Below are 21,605 nucleotides of genomic sequence, written 5' to 3'. Positions count from 1 at the left end.
AGTCTAAAAATTAGAGCCAGACCTTTCAGGAGTGAGATTGGAAAACATTTCTACACACAAGGGGTGGTAGAAGTTTGGAACTCTCTTCTGCAAACGGCAATTGATACTAGCTCAATTGCTAAATTTAAATGTGAGATAGATAGCTTTTTGGCAACCAAAGGTATTAAGGGATATGGGCCAAAGGCAGGTATATGGAGTTAGATCACAGATCAGCCATGATCTTATCAAATGGTGGAGCAGGCACGAGGGGCTGAATGGCCTACTCCTGTTCACCCACTGTCACCTACCATCATCTAATATGGTTATCCACACCTCATGAGCAAATAAAAGAAATGACTTAGCATCTATATATGTAATGTTGTTGAGAAGGGAACATACATTTTGTGAATTTGAAAGAGAAATCCACTACTGTTATCCATAATTTTTTTCACACTGAAACACTTTCAGACGAGGTTGCCCACCTCCTTTCCATCTTTCCTGAACTTTAGCTTATATCAAATGTCCTCCCATGGAAAATTAAGACAGATGGATGATTTGTGCGAGACAACCAGTTTAGCCCTAATAAAATAATGCTACTCCTGTTCTATCATACATGCTCGTATGTGTTGAAGACCACGCTTTTGGCCACAGTGATTGTTACTGGATGAGTTGAAGTACAGCACCAGGAAAGTTAATAGCTCTTATTCTGCCAGGAGCAAAAACATTTTCAATCAGTTTTAGTACTTAAGTTAGACCATATGAAAATGTGCAGAACCTATATCAGAATATCAACATATGAATCTGTAGCACAGCCATTTGATGAATGTGTTTAATTCCTTTTAAAATTGGTCAGGAGCTCAAATTGAATTTTTTATTGTAGTTAGATCATCCCAACAAGCCCGTCTTTTTTTCTTCTCTACCCCCAAGCTATGGCAGATATCCAGTTAAATGTCAGGTTCCCAAATATTTAGAACATTGTAATGTTTTTCGTGGGATCAACATGAGTGTGCAGAGTTCAAATATCTGGTCATTCTTTAAGTACAATCATTTGCAATTCATTGACTAGCATGAATTTGATTGTTGAGTGAATTTAACCAAACATGTCAGCTTTCCTTATGAAACGAGAACAATACTGTCTCCTCACTGTTGATTTAAAATGAAATCAGATGGGACAGAGTAAACTCTCCACATTCACTGCGGACTTAGAATCAGTTTTAACAGTGGTGAAATAGAAAAGTTTCTCTAAGTTTCTTTACTCTGTATGTGTGCCAGCCATCAAACTCAATAACGGCTCATGTTATTTCCATTAAACTGTTTCTTAAATTCTTGTTCTGCCATTTTTTAAAGTTTTGCCTTTTTAAAAGTTTTGCTCCTGTAATTATTTCACTACCTCTGTCAATTTTTGATGAAATTGCTTTTAATAGTCCTGCTGCAGTTTTGTGTAGAATTTAGAAATTTTAGCACAGGAGGAGGCCATTCGTCCCTTTTTGCCTGCACTGGATTTAGGCTCCTCTTGGGAGCTAATTTTACACAGTCCTGGTTGCCTGCTTTCTCCTGAAACTAAACCCATTTTCCTGCTTTCTCCCAGTACACTTTTTATATTTTTCTTGAAGTAGCTGCCAAATTTTTTTTGAATTCCATAATCAACTTAGCACTTGTGGCAAACCATTCCAAATTCTAATAACTTTTTTTGTGAAACTGTTTCTTCTAACTGTCGCCATTTATGTACCGAGTGCTTATTTTGGTATCATGGACTCTTGCCTTGGATAGATAATTTCCATTGATAGATAAATCAATGTTTACTTTCTTCGTTGCTTTTATCATTTTGAACTCCTCTATCAAATCCTCCCCCCCCCCCCCCCCCACCTTATTCTTCTCAGTTTAGCCTTTCCTCATAACTCAGTCCCTTCATTCCTGCTCGCATGCTGGTAAACTGTGGTGTACTTTCTCTGCGGCTATTATATCCCTAGCATTCTGATGAGTCCAAAACTATATTAAAGTGTTCCAGATGTAAAGTTAACCATTGGTTTGTACAGGGTCATGGTGACCTCTTTTTGCTTTTGTATTTGATTCCACATGATATAAATCCCAAAATCACATTTGCTGCCTTAATGGCTTTTTTTAACCTGTTCACCCATTTTTAATGAATTATATATTTGCATACCTAGATCCTTTTGGCATATCCCTTGTCTCTGATACATTTTGAAAAATTATGATTAGTCTTTATGGCACTTCATCACTAACCTTTCATATTCTGGTGCATACCATCTGGTCCTGGACACACATCAAATTTTAGCTCCTCAACCCCTTCAGACCTGATTTGTCGTTCGTACTTTTGTTGTTAATATATATATTTGGTTGCCTTTCTACTTCTTCACCCACTAGCCTTTGATAACTTTCCCATTCTTTTGTGGTAAATACTGAAGCAAAGTATTCATTAAGCAACTCTGCCATTTCCCTACCTACCATAATAATCTCATCCTCCTCATTGTTGACTGATCCCACCCTTGCCTTAATTTTTTTTCCTGATGTGTTCATAAAAACCTTTGCTATTCCTCTTTACATTGGCTATATGTGTTTGTTTTTCTCATACACCCTCATAGCTCTCTTTACCTCTATATTTTTATTTCTCTTACCTGTGAGTCAAGAAGTTTGTGGATTCAAGTCCCATTACACACTTGAGCCCATAATCTAGGCTGACACTTCAGTGCAGTACTAAGAGCGTGCTGCGTTGTCAGAGGTGCCACCTTTCGGATGAGATGTTAAACTGAGTCCCCATCTGCCTGTTCAAATGGACATAAAAGATTCTACTGGGATATTCAATGAAGGCAGGGAGTTGTCCCGGTGTCCTGCCAGCATTCCTTCCTCAACCAATATCACCAAAATGTGGAGATGCCGGTGATGGACTGGGGTTAACAATTGTAAACAATTTTACAACACCAAGTTATAGTCCAATGATTTTATTTTTAATCCCACAAGCTTTCGGGGGCTTTCCCCTTCCTCACACTGCCTGAGGAAGGGGAAAGCCCCCGAAAGCTTGTGGGATTAAAAATAAAATCGTTGGACTATAACTTGGTGTTGTAAAATTGTTTACAAATATCACCAAAAGCAGATTAGCTGTTTATTCATCTCATTTGCTATTTGTGGGACCATGTTGTGTGCAAATTGACTGCCGTGCTTGTCTACAAAACAGTGATTACACTTCAAAGGTAATTAATTGGCTGTGAATTGTCTGGGGGCATCCTGAGGATGTTGAAAGCCACTACATAAATTCAAGTTAATTTTTTCATAGTTTTTTTATCCATGCTCTACCACGCTAAGGCGCAGTGTGTTTAAATACTATTAAGTTGCGCTACTGGAAATTTGTGTATGTAAAAATTATGTATTTTTGAAAAATTAAGATGCCTTGAAATGAATCACAAGACTGTTAATTTCTGCATTCAGTTGGCATTTATAGATCTCCCATTTTGTGATGTTGTTTGACAACTCAATTGTGCAAATGGGTTGTAATTCATTCTGGTTCATCTGCCTACGTTTGTAATTTCAATCGTTATTTATATATAAAAATCTACAGTGCACGTTGTGTAAAAGTAGAGGATAGAATATATATGTTTGTCACTATCACAATTTTAAAAATCCATATTGTTCTTATCAATATATCCCAGCCCACTCATTGCTGTGATGTAACCTGCTTTGTATTCTATTATTTTTTAATGCTCCACAAAGTCAAATCTCATTTCTTTAACGTTTGAAATTCAAAGTTTTTTTATATAAAAAAGCACACTTTCTATCTCCACCTATACACATATCTGAATATACACTCCCTTCTCTTCCACAGGAGTGTTTTTTTATGAGCCTATTTAATGTATAAGTTTAGAAAGTTGGAAATTAGAAAAGTCTCTGTTCTATTCACTTAAAAGTGTATAGTTCAGATGTAATGATATTTAGAATGTTTCCCTCATTTTAATTCCTTTTTTTTCTCTTTGTATTCTACTTACACTAATTCTACAATGAAAATTTCCGACATTTCACAACTTGGGTTGTTTTAAGTAATGATTGATAGGGGAAATACTTAGAGTTGTACTGATAAGGATGTAGGAATAAGGAAGAAGGGGCTCAATCTATCCAGGCTTGGGTTTAGGGCTTGAACTGACTGATCTCAACTTAAGTTGCATTTGGGCATTCTATTAACTATAATCTCTTTATTTACTAATTTACAACACTGCACCTGAGACGAATGATCTATACACCAACAATCAATTACAGTAAAATATAATTATTGCATTAACTAAAATTGTTATCGTGGATGCCCATTGCTGATTGCATTGATTTTGTAATAATGTTTCTATTAATTTCCTCTTGTTTAGGAGGAAGCTTGCATTTCAGTAGCTAGCATCTGGGTGCATACTGCTGTACCAATACAATTGGCTACACCTGTTATCTGTAAATGTGTTTGTACTTGTTATTTATCAATAATTTTGCTCACATTGTTTCTAATAAAAGATTAGTTATTTTACTTGGCAATTATTCAGTCATATTTCTTAAGTGATATTACTATATTTTATTGCGCTATAAATTTATTGCTGAACTTTGTCAAATTTGCAGAATTGGATCAACTTTTAATATCACAAGGCATGTAAATGAATAAGATTTGAATGTAGCTTATAAAGATGATAGGTACAACAAAAATGTCATACACTTAATACACTTTAGAGAAAAGTTCATTAGTTGACACAAATAGGTGAGCTTCTGTGTTGTCAGCCTTGGTTCAGTGGCAGCGCACTCACCTCGGAGTCAGAAGGTTGTGGGTTCAAGCCCTACTCCTGAGACTTGAGTCCATAATCTAGGCTGGCAACTCTGCAGTACTGAGGGAGTACTGCACTGTCAGAAGTGCAATCTTTCAGATGAGACGTTAAACTGAGGCCCTGTCTGCCATCTCAGGTGGATGTAAAAGATCCCATGACGCTATTCAAAGAACAGCAGGGGAGTTCTCCCCTGGCCAACATTTATCCCTCAACCAACATCACGAAAAACAGATGATCTGGTCATTTATCTCTTTGCTGTTTGTGGGACCTTGCCGTGTGCAAATTGGCTGCCGCGTTTCCTACATTACAAAATAACTACACTTCGAATGTACTTCATCGATTATAAAGTGCTTTGGGACATCCGTCGGTTGTGAAAGGCATTATATAAATGTAAGTCTGTCTTTCTTTTAGTTTTCCTTTCATATCACCTGTTGAAGCTACGGCACATACAACCTAATGTTTACATCACTGTATTGTACATAAAAACACTGGCTTCTGATCACTTGTGTGAGATCTGATCCCGAACCACAAATATATAACCAGAGTGGTAATCATTTAAAATGGTAGTTTGAGTCAGTGAGTGTTCACTCTAGGATATAAATGTTTATTTACATTTGCAGCAGTTGCTATACTGGGATTATTTATATTAAACAAATATTGAGGGCAATTAAAAAAAGTGCTGGAAATCTGAAATAAAAATAGAAAATGCGGGAATAGTATTCATAGAAAATCCTGGATATAGTCAGTCAGTATCTGTAAACTAAAAAGTTAACATTTTGGGTGCAAGACCCATCATCAGAACTAACCAAGTGCTTTTGTAGGGTGGAAGAGAGAAAAAAAGGGGGGAAGAAAACAGCTACTTCAATCACAGAGAGGAAGTTAATGAGTAGAATGACCTGCGGACTGATTGATAGAAAAACGGGGACCTGTTAAAAGGTATAATAGATTATCAAGTGAGACCATGAAAGGACATTAAAAGAACAAAAACATAATGTAATAGCTAAGATGATGAAAAGCAATTGGAAACCCACACAGATAAAGGGGAAGAAGATGGGGAAGAGAGAAAACATGCAGGAAATTTAAAATAATGTTGTCCCATTGAAATTGCTGACAAGCCACAGGTGTGACGACAGCAACACCGTTTTTGCTACATGCACTTTGAGGAAAAAACATTACGTACATTCACACAATACAGATAAACGTTTTTCACATGTGCATGTTTAATTAACAAACATTAACCATCATTCAGTAACCAAGGAAGTAAAATACTCACAATGATCAAAAAATATTTGCACACTCTACTCTTACCATTTCAACAACAAATGCACAAAAAGGTTAAAGTACATATGCATAGCTCTGCAAATGAGTATTGAGATCACCTGTCTAACGATAGTGTCTATTACTCATTTTTTATTTATTAATCAAATACAATTAGTCACAGATGTATTCCCAATCATCCACATGTGGCCAGTGACTAACATATTGGACAACACTGGTCTAAAATGAGAACAAGAAATAATCTTAAAGGAGGTGATAACAAGCCAACATGCTGGGAATAGAACCCACCCCCCCCCCCCCCAAAATTTTCTATGAAAGGGTCTGCACTGGAAGTGTCAGCCCTTATCCCCTCCCCTAGACTTTGACAGAGCCACCCCATATCCGAAGCACCTAATGCTATAAAGAAAATGGGGCATGGAGCTAAAGTCAAAAGTTCTGAAGTCAATGTATTAAATACATATTCATTAATGATGTATGTCATTTAGCAGGTAAAAAAAACTCTCTTTGATGAGCGGCAAGTGGTATAGGAAATAGTTCAGGTTCACTGCATGAGGAAAACCACATAAAATGGTTTGAGAAGTTTAGCCAGAACAAATTACACATTTGCTATATATTCACATTACATAGGTTTAAATGGCTTTCTTATTCATGCTGATTGGTTTACTTTGCTCTGCAATTTTGAAATGAATGTATTTTTCTCTCCCCCGACTTTTCTTTGTAACAGTTCTTGTAAAATTGGAAGTGTGAATTGAGTTGCCAAACTCATCTGAGTCTATCTCCACCCACCCTCTTCTGAATTGATTCAGTTTATTTTTCCTACATATTCCATCCTGTGAAGCATCTTGGGACGTTTTACGACATTAAAGGCGCTATATAAATGCAAGTTGTTGTTGCTCACAGATTCATCAAGTTACGTTGTACAAATAAGGATTAAATATTCATAGCTCAATATCTCTCCACAATGACAGGATTTGAGGAAAATTATTTACTTCATTGCCATTAGATACTTTAGTTGGAAGTATGGCTGATATTGACGAAGCGTAATGATTTAATTGATGCGGCAGTAGGGTATAACATTTGAATTCAGTGACCCTGGCCTAGGGAGGGAAAAAAATCTCACATTGTTCCTGCTTTTCATTGATATCCAGTGATCTAACAAATACACTTGCGTGGATGATGGGTGGTGATAGGATTGTAATAACCCCCGTAGTAGAATAGCGTGCTGACATTCATTGTATGATGTGGAGATGCCGGTGATGGACTGGGGTGGACAAATGTACGGAGTCGGACAACACCAGGTTATAGTCCAACAGCTTTATTTGAAATCACAAGCTTTCGGAGCTTTGCTCCTTCGTCAGGTGAGTGAGGGATTCCATAAAGGCACCGCAAATATAGTCAGAGAACAATGCCTGGTGATTACAGATAATCTTTCCAACTGCCCGTTATCACACCTCGGCAGAGAGATAATCACAGCAATCAAAGGAGTGGATGATGTTCAGACAGGTTACATTACATCCAAGAATACTGAATACACAAGGGGTCAGATAACAAAGACAGAGAGAGAGAGAGAGAGAGAGAGACCTGAAAGGCAGAGAGAGAGAGAGAGAGAGAGAATGACCAGTTGTATTAAAAACAGATAACTTTTTTTCGCTGGTGGAGTTACATGTAGCGTGACATGAACCCAAGATCCCAGTTGAGGCCATCCTCATGGGTGCGGAACTTGGCTATCAATTTCTGCTCGACGATTTTGCGTTGTCGTGTATCTCGAAGGCCGCCTTGGAGAACGCTTACCCGAAGATCGGAGGCTGAATGTCCTTGACTGCTGAAGTGTTCCCCGACTGGGAGGGAACCCTCCTGTCTGGCGATTGCTGCGCGGTGTCCGTTCATCCGTTGTCGCAGTGTCTGCATGGTCTCGCCGATGTACCATGCTCCGGGGCATCCTTTCCTGCAACGTATGAGGGAGACAACGTTGGCCGAGTCACAGGAGTATGAACCACGTACCTGGTGGGTTGTGTCCTCTCGTGTGATGGTGGTATCTGCGTTGATGATCTGGCATGTCTTGCAGAGGTTGCCGTGGCAGGGTTGTGTGGTGTCGTGGACGCTGTTCTCCTGAAAGCTGGGTAATTTGCTGCGAACGATAGTCTATTTGAGGTTAGGTGGCTGTTTGAAGGCGAGTAGTAGAGGCGTGGGTTTGGCCTTAGCGAGGTGTTCGTCGTCATCGATGACATGTTGAAGGCTGCGAAGAACATGGCGTAGTTTCTCCGCTCCGGGGAAGTACTGGACGACAAAGGGTACTCTGTTGGTTGTGTCCCGTGTTTGTCTTCTGAGGAGGTCTATGCGATTTTTTGCTGTGGCCCGTCGGAACTGTCGATTGACGAGTCGAGCGTCATATCCCGTTCTTACAAGGGCGTCTTTCAGCGTCTGTAGGTGTCCATCGCGTTCCTCCTCGTCTGAGCAGATCCTGTGTATTCGCAGGGCCTGTCCATAGGGGATGGCCTCTTTGACGTGGTCAGGGTGGAAACTGGAAAAGTGGAGCATCGTGAGGTTGTCCGTGGGCCTGCGGTAGAGTGAGGTGCTGATGTGCCCGTCTTTGATGGAGATTCGTGTGTCTAAGAAAGAAACCGATTCTGAGGAGTAGTCCATGGTGAGTTTGATGGTGGGGTGGAACTTGTTGATGTTATCGTGTTGTCTCTTTAGTGATTCTTCGCCGTGGGTCCATAGGAAGAAAATGTCGTCGATGTACCTGGTGTATAGCGTTGGTTGGAGGTCCTGTGCAGTGAAGAAGTCGTGCTCGAACTTGTGCAAGAAAATGTTGGCGTATTTGGGTGCGAATTTGGTCCCCATGGCTGTTCCGTGTGTTTGGGTGAAGAACTGGTTGTCGAAGGTGAAGGTGTCCGTGGGTGCTGAGTTTTTGTAGGAGGTCTGTAGTATCGCGACAGAAGCTGGGGGTTCCCTGCACGATGGGTTTCAGGATGCCCTCGACGTTTCCAGAGAGGTTCTCACACAGGGTTCCGTTGCCTGATACGATAGGACGTCCGGGTGTGTTGGCTTTGTGTATCTTTGGGAGGCAGTAGAAGTCTCCCACGCGGGCACCCACGGACCAGTTGAACCAGGAACACTTCTCACCATGATGGACGTCTCGGCACTCTACACCAGTATCCCCCACGATGACTGCATCGCTGCGACAGCCTCAGTACTCAACACCAACAACAGCCAATCTCCAGACGCCATCCTACAACTTATCCGCTTCATCCTGGATCACAATGTCTTCACCTTCGACAACCAGTTCTTCACCCAAACACACGGAACAGCCATGGGGACCAAATTCGCACCCCAATACGCCAACATTTTCATGCACAAGTTCGAGCATGACTTCTTCACTGCACAGGACCTCCAACCAATGCTATACACCAGATACATCAACGACATTTTCTTCCTATGGACCCACGGTGAAGAATCACTGAAGAGACTACACGATAACATCAACAAGTTCCATCCCACCATCAAACTCACCATGGACTACTCCTCAGAATCGATTTCTTTCTTGGACACACGAATCTCCATCAAAGACAGGTACCTCAGCACCTCACTCTACCGCAAGCCCACGGACAACCTCACGATGCTCCACTTTTCCAGTTTCCACCCTGACTACGTCAAAGAGGCCATCCCCTATGGACAAGCCCTGCGAATACACAGGATCTGCTCAGACGAGGAGGAACGCGATGGATACCTACAGACGCTGAAAGACGCCCTCGTAAGAATGGGATATGACGCTCGACTCGTCAATCGACAGTTCCGACGGGCCACAGCAAAAAATCGCGTAGACCTCCTCAGAAGACAAACACGGGACACAAACAACAGAGTACGCTTCGTCGTCCAGTACTTCCCCGGAGCGGAGAAACTACGCCATGTTCTTCGCAGCCTTCAACATGTCATCGATGACGACGAACACCTCGCTAAGGCCATCCCCACGCCTCCACTACTCGCCTTCAAACAGCCACCTAAACTCACACAGACCATCGTTCGCAGCAAATTACCCAGCTTTCAGGAGAACAGCGTCCACGACACCACACAACCCTGCCACGGCAACCTCTGCAAGACATGCCAGATCATCGACGCAGATACCACCATCACACGAGAGGACACCACCCACCAGGTACATGGTTCATACTCCTGTGACTCGGCCAATGTTGTCTACCTCATACGTTGCAGGAAAGGATGCCCCGGAGCATAGTACATCGGCGAGACCATGCAGACACTGCGACAATGGATGAACGGACACCGCACAACAATCGCCAGACAGGAGGGTTCCCTCCGAGTCGGGGAACACTTCAGCAGTCAAGGACATTCAGCCTCAGATCTTCGGGTAAGCGTTCTCCAAGGCGGCCTTCGAGATACACGACAACGCAAAATCGTCGAGCAGAAATTGATAGCCAAGTTCCGCACCCATGAGGACGGCCTCAACCGGGATCTTGGGTTCATGTCATGCTACATGTAACCCCACCAGCGAAAAAAAGTTATCTGTTTTTAATACAACTGGTCATTCATTCTCTCTCTCTCTCTCTCTCTCTCTCTCTCTCTCTCTGTCTTTGTTATCTGACCCCTTGTGTATTCAGTATTCTTGGATGTAATGTAACCTGTCTGAACACCATCCACTCCTTTGATTGCTGTGATTATCTCTCTGCCGAGGTGTGATAACTGGCAGTTGGAAAGATCATAGAATAATAGAAGCTTACAACATGGAAACAGGCCCTTCGGCCCAACATGTCCATGTCGCCTAGTTTATACCACTAAGCTAGTCCCAGTTGCCTGCACTTGGTCCATATCCCTCTATATCCATCTTACCCATGTAACTGTCCAAATGCCTTTTAAAAGACAAAATTGTACACTCCTCTACTACTGCCTCTGGCAGCTCGTTCCAGACACTCACCATCCTTTGAGTGAAAAAATTGCCCCTCTGGACACTTTTGTATCTCTCCCCTCTCATCTTAAATCTATGCCCCCTCGTTATAGACTCCCCTACCTTTGGGAAAAGATTTTGACTATCTACCTTATCTATGCCCCTCATTATTTTATAGACTTCTATAAGATCACCCCTTAACCTCCTACTCTCCAGGGAAAAAAGTCCCAGTCTATCCAACCTCTCCCTGTAAGTCAAACCATCAAGTCCCGGTAGCATCCTAGTAAATCTTTTCTGCACTCTTTCTAGTTTAATAATATCCTTTCTATAATAGGGTGACCAGAACTGTACACAGTATTCCAAGTGTGGCCTTACTAATGTCTTGTACAACTTCAACAAGACATCCCAACTCCTGTATTCAATGTTCTGACCAATGAAACCAAGCATGCTGAATACCTTCTTCACCACCCTATCCACCTGTGACTCCACTTTCAAGGAGCTATGAACCTGTACTCCTAGATCTCTTTGTTCTATAACTCTCCCCATTGCCCCACCATTAAAGGAGTAGGTCCTGGCCCGATTCGATCTACCAAAATGCATCACTTCACATTTATCTAAATTAAACTCCATCGGCCCACTGGCCCAATTTATCAAGATCCCGTTGCAATCCTAGATAACCTTCTTCACTGTCCACAATGCCACCAATCTTGGTGTCATCTGCAAACTTACTAACCATGCCTCCTAAATTCTCATCCAAATCATTAATATAAATAACAAATAACAGCGGACCCAGCACCGATCCCTGAGGCACACCGCTGGTCTCAGGCCTCCAGTTTGAAAAACAACCCTCTACAACCACCCTCTATCTTCTGCCGTCAATCCAATTTTGTATCCAATTGGCTACCTCACCTTGGATCCCGTGAGACCTAACCTTATGTAACAACCTACCATGCGGTACCTTGTCAAAGGCTTTGCTGAAGTCCATGTAGACCACGTCTACTGCACAGCCCTCATCTATCTTCTTGGTTACCCCTTCAAAAAACTCAATCAAATTTGTGAGACATAATTTTCCTCTCACAAAACCATGCTGACTGTTCCTAATCAGTCTCTGCCTCTCCAAATGCCCGTAGATCCTGCCTCTCAGAATGCCCTCTAACAACTTACCCAATACAGATGTCAGGCTCACCAGTCTGTAGTTCCCAGGCTTTTCCCTGCCACCCTTTTTTTTTATTCGTTCACGGGATGTGGGCATCGCTGGCAAGGCCGGCATTTATTTCCCATCCCTAATTGCCCTCGAGAAGGTGGTGGTGAGCCGCCTTCTTGAACCGCTGCAGTCCGTGTGGTGACGGTTCTCCCACAGTGCTGTTAGGAAGGGAGTTCCAGGATTTTGACCCAGCGACAATGAAGGAACGGCGATATATTTCCAAGTCGGGATGGTGTGTGACTTGGAGGGGAACGTGCAGGTGGTGTTGTTCCCATGTGCCTGCTGCTCTTGTCCTTCTAGGTGGTAGAGGTCGCGGGTTTGGGAGGTGCTGTCGAAGAAGCCTTGGCGAGTTGCTGCAGTGCATCCTGTGGATGGTGCACACTGCAGCCACAATGCGCCGGTGGTGAAGGGAGTGAATGTTTAGGGTGGTGGATGGGGTGCCAATCAAGCGGGCTGCTTTATCTTGGATGATGTCGAGCTTCTTGAGTGTTGTTGGAGCTGCACTCATCCAGGCAAGTGGAGAGTATTCCATCACACTCCTGACTTGTGCCTTGTAGATGGTGGAAAGGCTTTGGGGAGTCAGGAGGTGAGTCACTCGCCGCAGAATACCCAGCCTCTGACCTGCTCTAGTAGCCACAGTATTTATATGGCTGGTCCAGTTAAGTTTCTGGTCAATGGTGACCCCCAGGATGTTGATGGTGGGGGATTCGGTGATGGTAATGCCGTTGAATGTCAAGGGGAGGTGGTTAGACTCTCTCTTGTTGGAGATGGTCATTGCCTGGCACTTGCCACTTATCAGCCCAAGCACAACATTTGCTACCCTCCAATCTTCAGGCACCTCACCTGTAGCTGTCGATGATTCAAATATCTCTGCTAGGGGACCCGCAATTTCCTCCCTAACCTCCCCTAACGTCCTGGGATACATTTCATCAGGTCCTGGAGATTTATCTACCTTGATGCGCGTTAAGACTTCCAGCACCTCCCTCTCTGTAATATGTACACTCCTCAAGACATCACTGTTTATTTCCCCAAGTTCCCTAACATCCATGCCTTTCTCAACCGTAAATACCGATGCGAAATATTCATTTAGGATCTCACCCATCTCTTGTGGTTCCGCACATAGATGACCTTGTTGACCCTTAAGAGGCCCTACTCTCATCCTCGTTACTCTTTTGCCCTTTATGTATTTGTAGAAGCTCTTTGGATTCACCTTTGCCTTATCTGCCAAAGCAATCTCATGTCCCCTTTTTGCCCTCCAGATTTCTCTCTTAACTCTACTCCGGCAGTCACTATACTCTTCAAGGGATACACTTGATCCCAGCTGCCTATGCATGTCATATGCCTCCTTCTACTTTCTGACTAGGGCCTCAATCTCCCGAGTCATCCAAGGTTCCCTACTTCTACCAGCCTTGCCCTTCACTTTATAAGGAATGTGCTTACCCTGAACCCTGGTTAACACACTTTTGAAAGCCTCCCATTTACCAGACGTCCCTTTTCCTGCCAACAGACTCTCCCAATCAACTTCTGAAAGTTCCTGTCTAATACCATCAAAATTGGCCTTTCCCCAATTTAGACTTTTAACTTTTGGGCCAGACCTATCATTCTCCATAGCTATCTTAAAACTAATGGAATTATGATCACTGGTCCCAAAGTGATCCCTCACCAACACTTCTGTCACCTGCCCTTCCTTATTTCCCAAGAGGAGGTCAAGTTTTGCCCCCTCTCTAGTCAGGCCATCCACATACTGAATGAGAAATTCCTCCTGAATACACTCAACAAATTTCTCTCCATCCAAGCCCCTAATGCTATGGCTGTCCCAGTCAATGTTGGGAAAGTTAAAGTCCCCTACTATTACCACCCTATTTTTCTTGCAGCAAATTATCTGTAATCACCAGGCATTGTTCTCTGACTATATTTGCGGTGCCTTTCTGGAACCCCTGACTCACCTGACGAAGGAGCAAAGCTCCGAAAGCTTGTGATTTCAATTAAAGCTGTTGGACTATAACCTGGTGTTGTACGACTCCGTACATTCATTGTGTTGGCTGACGGGTGAAGAATGTCCCCTTGGATGAGGTCGACTCGTACCAGTGGAATTGTACACCCGAAGGAGTCCGGGCTTTCAGGAGAAGAGGGGGAAAATTGGAATAATATATTGATTGGGATTTGGTTGTGCAGATTTACTCTGCGCTCACTGTGTAAACAGAAGCTTACTCTGAATTCATGATGTGGAGATGCCGGTGATGGACTGGGGTTGACAATTGTAAACAATTTTACAACACCAAGTTATAGTCCAGCAATTTTATTTTAAATTCACAAGCTTTCGGAGGCTTCCTCCTTCGTCAGGTAAATGTTTGAACTCTGAATTCAATTATTGCTTTATTCTGCATTGGAAGGAGTGCAAAAATTACATATGCTAGTGGGGAGAGGGGCTTTTTGAAAAAGCATTTTCGCAGAATGGGGGTTTATCCGAGGCGTATGTAAGCTGTTGACCTTTTAGGGGTAGTGTAGTCACTGCCGTTTGCTTTCACCTGACCTCTCATTTTGCCTGTAAGTTTGTGAAAGGCAATGCTCCTTTTACTTTTTCTGTTTCTTTTTTTAAATTGCATTCTGTTAAACACAGGCAGAGGCTGCGGTTTTTGTCATTATAATAAAAAGGACAATTTTAATTTCGACTTTGTTTTTTGAGCTTTGCAGCAGGTTCTACTTCAACACAAACGAGGCACAAATTGCTCGTGTGAATCGAGGTTATCTGTTAAAATGTATAATTGGCAAGTGCAGGAGGGCCATGAAATTGGAAGTTTTGGAGTACATAATTAATGAATGACAGTTCTGTTCCAATTCTAAATTGTAATGTTTGTCTGTACGTGGTTTAAGGCACTACATTACACATTGGTATCTTGGTTAAAAATAGAATTAGAGTCCATGAGAAAAGGGAAGTGCTCTGAACAGAAGATTTGATGCATATTCATGGCCTTTATTTTACTCATTACAATGAGTACACATTTGAATATTATGAATGTTCTCCTGTATTAGTTGTTGATATTTGATTCTGATCCTTAACTTTATAATCTGACACGAGAAGGCAAATTTAGAGGCAATAAATTGTCTGATTAACATTTACATTAGAAATCTATATTATTGTTGGGTACATAAAGTTTAAAAAAGGAATTAACGGGCTGATTTATGTTGTAATATCAATTTTTGTATGACTTTGAAAAGATTGGTCATTTAGCTGCACACGCTGGGCTCCCCTTTTTTGAGGGGGCAGGGCGAGAAACTAAGAATTCAATGAGAGAGTTAGGTTATAGAACATAATTCAGAACCAGTTGGACTATATCAGTAAATATTAATCTGTTTTTCTTTTCTTTGTGTCAGTTTGGTTCAGCTGGTATCAGTTTTGCCTTTGGGACAAAAGGTTGTGGGTTCAGGCCCCATTTCAGGATTTGAGCACATAATCTCGGCTGACACTTCAATACTGTTGCATGGTCAGATGTGCCTTCTTTCGGATGAGATGCTAAACAAAGACCCCACCTGCCTGTTGATCTGGACACTCAAGGTTCCATGGCACTGTTTGAAGAGCAGGGTTAACATTCTCCCTTACACATCACCACCAAAAAGAAACAAATTAACTGCTCATTCACATCATTTGCTGTTTAAGGGTCCTTGCTTTGTGTAACTGGTTGCTGTGTTTGCCTATATAACAACAGTATTTCAAAAGCTGTTCACTGATTTTGAAGAACTTTGCATTTCTGCGAATGAGATATGGCACTATATAAATGCAAGTTCTTTCTTTTGCTTTAATGATGAATATGTATTCAATTTTCTTCCATTCATCAGGCATCAGAAGTGGAAACACAACAGTGAGAAATAGAGATCTAATTATCTTGGTATAATCAACATAGAGAATGCTGCTTTCTGAGTGTACAGGATGAATACTATGTTTATTTGTGCTGGGTGTATCAGTTTGGCTCAGTTGGTTGTACTCTTGCCTCCGTGTGTCAGAAAACTATAGGTTCAAGTCCTACTCTATGACTTCAGTACATAATCCAGGCTGATACTCCAGTGCAAGATCGAGTGCTGCACTGTTGGGGTGCTGGCCTTTGGATGAGACATTCAACTGAGACCCTGTCTCCTTGTTCAGGTCATTGTCAAAGATCCCACATTGCTATTTTGAAGAAGAGCGAAGAGTTGTTTTGCTGTTCTGACCAAATACTCAACTAACACCACCAATAAAAACAGACCAACTCATCATTCATCTCATTGCTGTTTCTACAGTTTTGTGTATAATGGCTGCTGTGTTTACCAACACTGCACTTCAAAGTAATTCTATCACTTTTTTTGAGTTTTCATGATGGATATTTTCTCAGGTGCAGCGTCACCTGCCACTCCCATAAGCAGATCTTATGTCCTCTATAATCTGGAGAGAATGCCTTATATGCCCAATATCTAAGTAAACAATAGTGAAACCCAAGGATCATAATGCAGCCCTTATTCTGTACATCACGTCCCACCACGTGATTCTCCTTTCTCGGAAAGTGGACTGAATATGCTGCTGTTGTTACTGTTGTTGAATATATACTCTTTACAGACCGAGGCTCAAGGCCTCACCCCTCCCCATCTCTGTAACTTCCTCCAGCCCTACAAGCTTCTGAGATCTCTGTGCTCCTCCAATTCTAGCCTCTTGCGCATCCCTGATTTTAATCGCTCCACCATTAGTGGCCCTAATCTCTGGAATTCCCTCCCTAAACCTCTTTCTCTCTACACCTCTCTCCTCCTTTAAGGCACTCCTTAAAACCGACCTCTTTGACCAAGCTTTTGGTCACCTGTCCAAATATCTCCTTATGTGGCTCAGTGTCAAATTTTGTTTGATAACGCTCCAGTGAAGCACCTTGGGATATTTTACTACGTTAATGGCACTGTATAAATGCAAGTTGTTGTTGGTTGTTTGTTTGTTTGTTTGTTGTTCTTGTTGTTTGAATAAACAACTGGTTTTATTTGCATAAGACAGGTGAATGAATAGTGAACAGTGTAACAGTGAAGTTTCCCTTTCTCTCCCCGCCTCGATAAAATAATAGAGGGCACTCATTTTCTTTTCAAACATAGACTTTAAAATATAGATTCACTTCTTACCCCGTAGAACAGGCTACCGTTTGAAATCTAGGTCAGCTGTTCTGCTCGCTGGCCTGAACTTTTGAAATACAGAGAGCTCTTTGGTTATTGACTGCTAGACTGAAAGTGACTGCCTTCTGCTCCCCAGATAAAACACGCATCCCTTAGAAATACAATCCAACCTCCTTTGAAGTATACAGAAACAAAAGGCAATAGATGGTTTAGATGGCTACATCTCTCATAATTACTTTAGATCAAACAGTCATTCATCAATATTGAATGGATAATCAACCGTAAACAATGGTGAAGATGTTTGTGATTGCATGTAATGGCCCCAGGTTAATTTACAAATTAACACTTCATTGCTTTTGGCAACGGTCAGCAACAATAGCAGGGTAGGGTGGCATAATTCTATAGATCTACAGGTTTTCCAAGAGATCAGAGAATCAGCGATTGTATCATGTTGCCATTGAAGTTCCTGTGTGCAGTGCAGTACCTATCTGAACTGTAAGGTCTTTTATTGCATAAAAGTGCCACTGGTATGAAGCTACCAACATAGAATAATGCAGGTGAATACCTGCTTTCCTGGAACCTCCCAAGGTGCCTTCGTTTTAAGACAATCATCTATGCCATTCTTATTTGATGTGGAGATGCCGGTGATGGACTGGGGTTGACAATTGTAAACAATTTTACAACACCAAGTTATAGTCCAACAATTTTATTTTTAATCCCACAAGCTTTCGGGGGCTTCCCCCTTCCTCAGGCGGTGTGGAAATGACATTTTCGAATCCTTCGCATTTTAAGATCACAGAACAATGCCTGGTGATTACTGCCCGTTGCCAAGGCAATCACAGTGAGCAGACAGAAAGGTGTCACCTAAAAAGGCCACCGAATATACAAACCCCCAAAAAAAAGAGAGAGAGAGAGATAAGGAAGACAGTCAATGACCCGTTATATTAAAAACAGATAACATTTGTTCGCTGGTGGGGTTACGTGTAGTGTGACATGAACCCAAGATCCCGGTTGAGGCCGTCCTCATGGGTGCGGAACTTGGCTATCAATTTCTGCTCGACGATTTTGCGTTGTCGTGTGTCTCGAAGGCCGCCTTGGAGTATGCTTACCCGAAGGTCGGTGGCTGAATGTCCATGACTGCTGAAGTCAGCAGTCATGGACATTCAGCCACCGACCTTCGGGTAAGCATACTCCAAGGCGGCCTTCGAGACACACGACAACGCAAAATCGTCGAGCAGAAATTGATAGCCAAGTTCCGCACCCATGAGGACGGCCTCAACCGGGATCTTGGGTTCATGTCACACTACACGTAACCCCACCAGCGAACAAATGTTATCTGTTTTTAATATAACGGGTCATTGACTGTCTTCCTTATCTCTCTCTCTCTCTTTTTTTTGGGGGTTTGTATATTCGGTGGCCTTTTTAGGTGACACCTTTCTGTCTGCTCACTGTGATTGCCTTGGCAACGGGCAGTAATCACCAGGCATTGTTCTGTGATCTTAAAATGCGAAGGATTCGAAAATGTCATTTCCACACCGCCTGAGGAAGGGGGAAGTCCCCGAAAGCTTGTGGGATTAAAAATAAAATTGTTGGACTATAACTTGGTGTTGTAAAATTGTTTACAATTCTTATTTGAAGGGGAAGATCGAGAGAAGGCAAGGTATTCTCTGGAGCTGCAGCTCATAGCATCCTTACAACAACTATAAAGGAGAAAAAAAGCAAGACTTGCATTTATATCGCGCATTTCATGACCACAGAATATCCCAAAATTAAGTACTTTTGAAGTATAGTCATTGTTCTAATGTAGGAGCAGAGCACAAGTATAGTGATGCTCTTGCTGCAAGTAGAATGATTATCGATCCTAACATTGTGATTTTGAAGCAGCATGACAGATGCCTTGGCTAATCAGTCTTGACAGCCTCCCCAGGGTTCTCAAATAATGACTGCTGCATAATTTTGCCCTATAAAGAAACCTCCCTTTGGAGGTAGAAGAACAGCCATGGTGGAGCAGACGGATGAAAGTGGCAATGAATTAGCTGTTGAATCATTGGTACAGCAGGAAAGACTGATGTACCAGGCACTAATCCAAGGTAGCTTCCATTGAATGCCAGAAATGTCCCATTTCTTAAACCTGCAATCCAGATGTGCAAAATAACCTTCCCCTGTTGCAGAGGTTTTTACAAGGCTTCTTGGCACTATTGGTGTATTCCATGATGATTGATCCTGTTGCTGCATTGGATGGCCTGCTGTGCAGACATTGAAGAGCATGTTTTCAGTACTGAAACCAGTAATATCCTGCATAACAAGCATGCTTATCAACACTTGGAACATTTTAGTAATGCTCAATTAACCCTTTAATTGTACAAAAACACCAGTTTCTAAGACTTGGATAGAACTGTTTACATTTTGGTTTAAGCAGAAATAACAGTTATATGAGTTTGTTTACATATGTAAGGTGGTTGACGAAGAAAATAAACTTGCTAGGAATTAGTACTTTTTCTTTGAGGTAGATTTTGGACTGTAACATGTTTACATTAAGGTACAGTCAAATTAACATTACAATTGCCATTTGTACATGGCATAACAAACAGCTGCATTAGCAAACAGGTTTTTATAAAGATTGTTTAGAGATCAGAAGTGACAAATACATGTTGAGCCATAGGTGAGACCACAAAGATCACATGTCTTTTCAAATAGATAAAAATCTTTGGTATAGGGATGTTTTTACTTACTGCAGTGCATTTTTCTTTTTATTCATTCATGGGATGTGGGCGTCACTGGCAAGGCCAGCATTTATTGCCCATCCCAAATTGCCCCTGAGAAGGTGGTGGTGAGCCGCTGTAGTCTGCGTGGTGAAGGTTCTCCCACAGTGCTGTAAGGTAGGGAGTTCCTGGATTTTGACCCAGCGCCCTTGAAGGACTAGAGAACATTTAATATATATGTTTGGCTGATAATGTACAGTGTAATGTATGAAATGTTTGTTTAGTTGATTTGGATGGTTAGCTAAGTGAATCAAAAATGCTAGCAAAAGCATCAGCACTCAATCTCTGTGGTTTTAACAACTTTTAAGAACAAGTTACCAGTTTAGTTAACCGTTTATCGATCTCCGATGTGTCCTGTATAAGCTGATCTCAGCCAAGGTGCAGGAAGGGGGTGGAGATGGAAGGGCTGTACAATTGGCCTCAGTATCCCTGCCCATTTTAAGAGCACAAGTGTGAACAATCCTAAGCATAGATATCTGTTTTATATATCCAAGTGATGCAATTTGCTTTTTAACATTTTCCCCTCAATTTTCTCCACTCCTTTGCTAAAGGCACAAGTCATGCCGGACGGAGCACAGTTCCACAGGAGTTGGGCAGGTAAGGAACATAAGTCAGTACTCTGGCTGCTGATCGCAATCCACTGACTGCTACTGTAAAGTGTGCATATGTGGACATCGGTTGAAAGCAGAATTAGAACAGCTGCGATGCCCCAATGGATGAATAGCCTGCCAACTTTTATTAAGTAAGCTCACTGATGATGAATGGACACCTGGGTAAGGCATTGGGGAACTGCCAGCTCCTACAGAACTGTATTCCAGTGTGACATGTGTCTCAAGCGGAGCAGGAGAGAAAATTGAGGAAAGTTGTTGTTAAAAAAAAAACAGATCATATCACTTGGATATCTAAAACAGATTTCTACACACGGGATGGTTTACATTTGTACTCTTAAAATGAAAGAATTAGGCAGAGAGTTTTACTTTTATCCTTTTAATGCAATTCCATGCTTATGAAATAGTTTTAAGCCACACATGTAATTTATGAAGATTGTGGAATACTTTTATAGCACACTCACTTGTTTGCATAATTCAACTATGGGTGTTATTTTCTATAAGTGTTGTTATCTCAAAAGATAATTATGTAAAGAGCTGAATTCCAGAGGTGATGAGAGAGTGACTGCCCTTGACATCAAGACAGCATTTGACCGAATGTGGCACCAAGGAGCCCTAGTAAAATTGAAGTCAATGGGAATCAGGGGGAAAGCTGTCCAGTGGCTGGAGTCATACCTAGCACAAAGGAAGATGATAGTGGTTGTTGGAGGCCTATCATCTCAGCCCAGGACATTGCTGCAGGAGTTCCTCAGGGAAGTGTGCTAGGCACAACCTTCTTCAGCTGCTTCATCAATGACCTTCCCTCCATCATAAGGTCAGAAATGGGGATATTCGCTGATGATTGCACAGTGTTCAGTTTCATTCGCCACCCCTCAGATAATGAAGCAGTCCGTGCCCGCTGCACCAAGACCTGGACAATATCCAGGCTTGGGCTGATAAGTGACAAGT

The 21,605-nt window shown here is 42.0% G+C and overlaps 1 protein-coding gene across 3 annotated transcripts in view; it reads left to right on the top strand.

Annotated features, from left to right (window-relative positions):
- adcy7 (adenylate cyclase 7) overlaps window positions 1-21,605 on the top strand; it is a 140,556-nt gene that overhangs the window by 50,800 nt on the left and 68,151 nt on the right. Inside the window, exon 1 of one of the 3 annotated variants that reach the window (XM_067997905.1) lies at window positions 20,627-20,646. The exons of the other annotated variants lie outside the window; for them this stretch is intronic. The gene's annotated coding sequence lies outside the window, so the exon portion shown is untranslated. Of the gene's footprint in view, window positions 1-20,626; window positions 20,647-21,605 lie in introns of those variants that run through there. 3 annotated transcript variants of the gene reach the window in all.

The sequence above is a fragment of the Heptranchias perlo genome, chromosome 16, assembly GCF_035084215.1.
Source record: "Heptranchias perlo isolate sHepPer1 chromosome 16, sHepPer1.hap1, whole genome shotgun sequence".
Classification (NCBI taxonomy): Eukaryota; Metazoa; Chordata; class Chondrichthyes; order Hexanchiformes; family Hexanchidae; genus Heptranchias; species Heptranchias perlo.
This window is presented reverse-complemented; position numbering and strand designations above follow the sequence as displayed.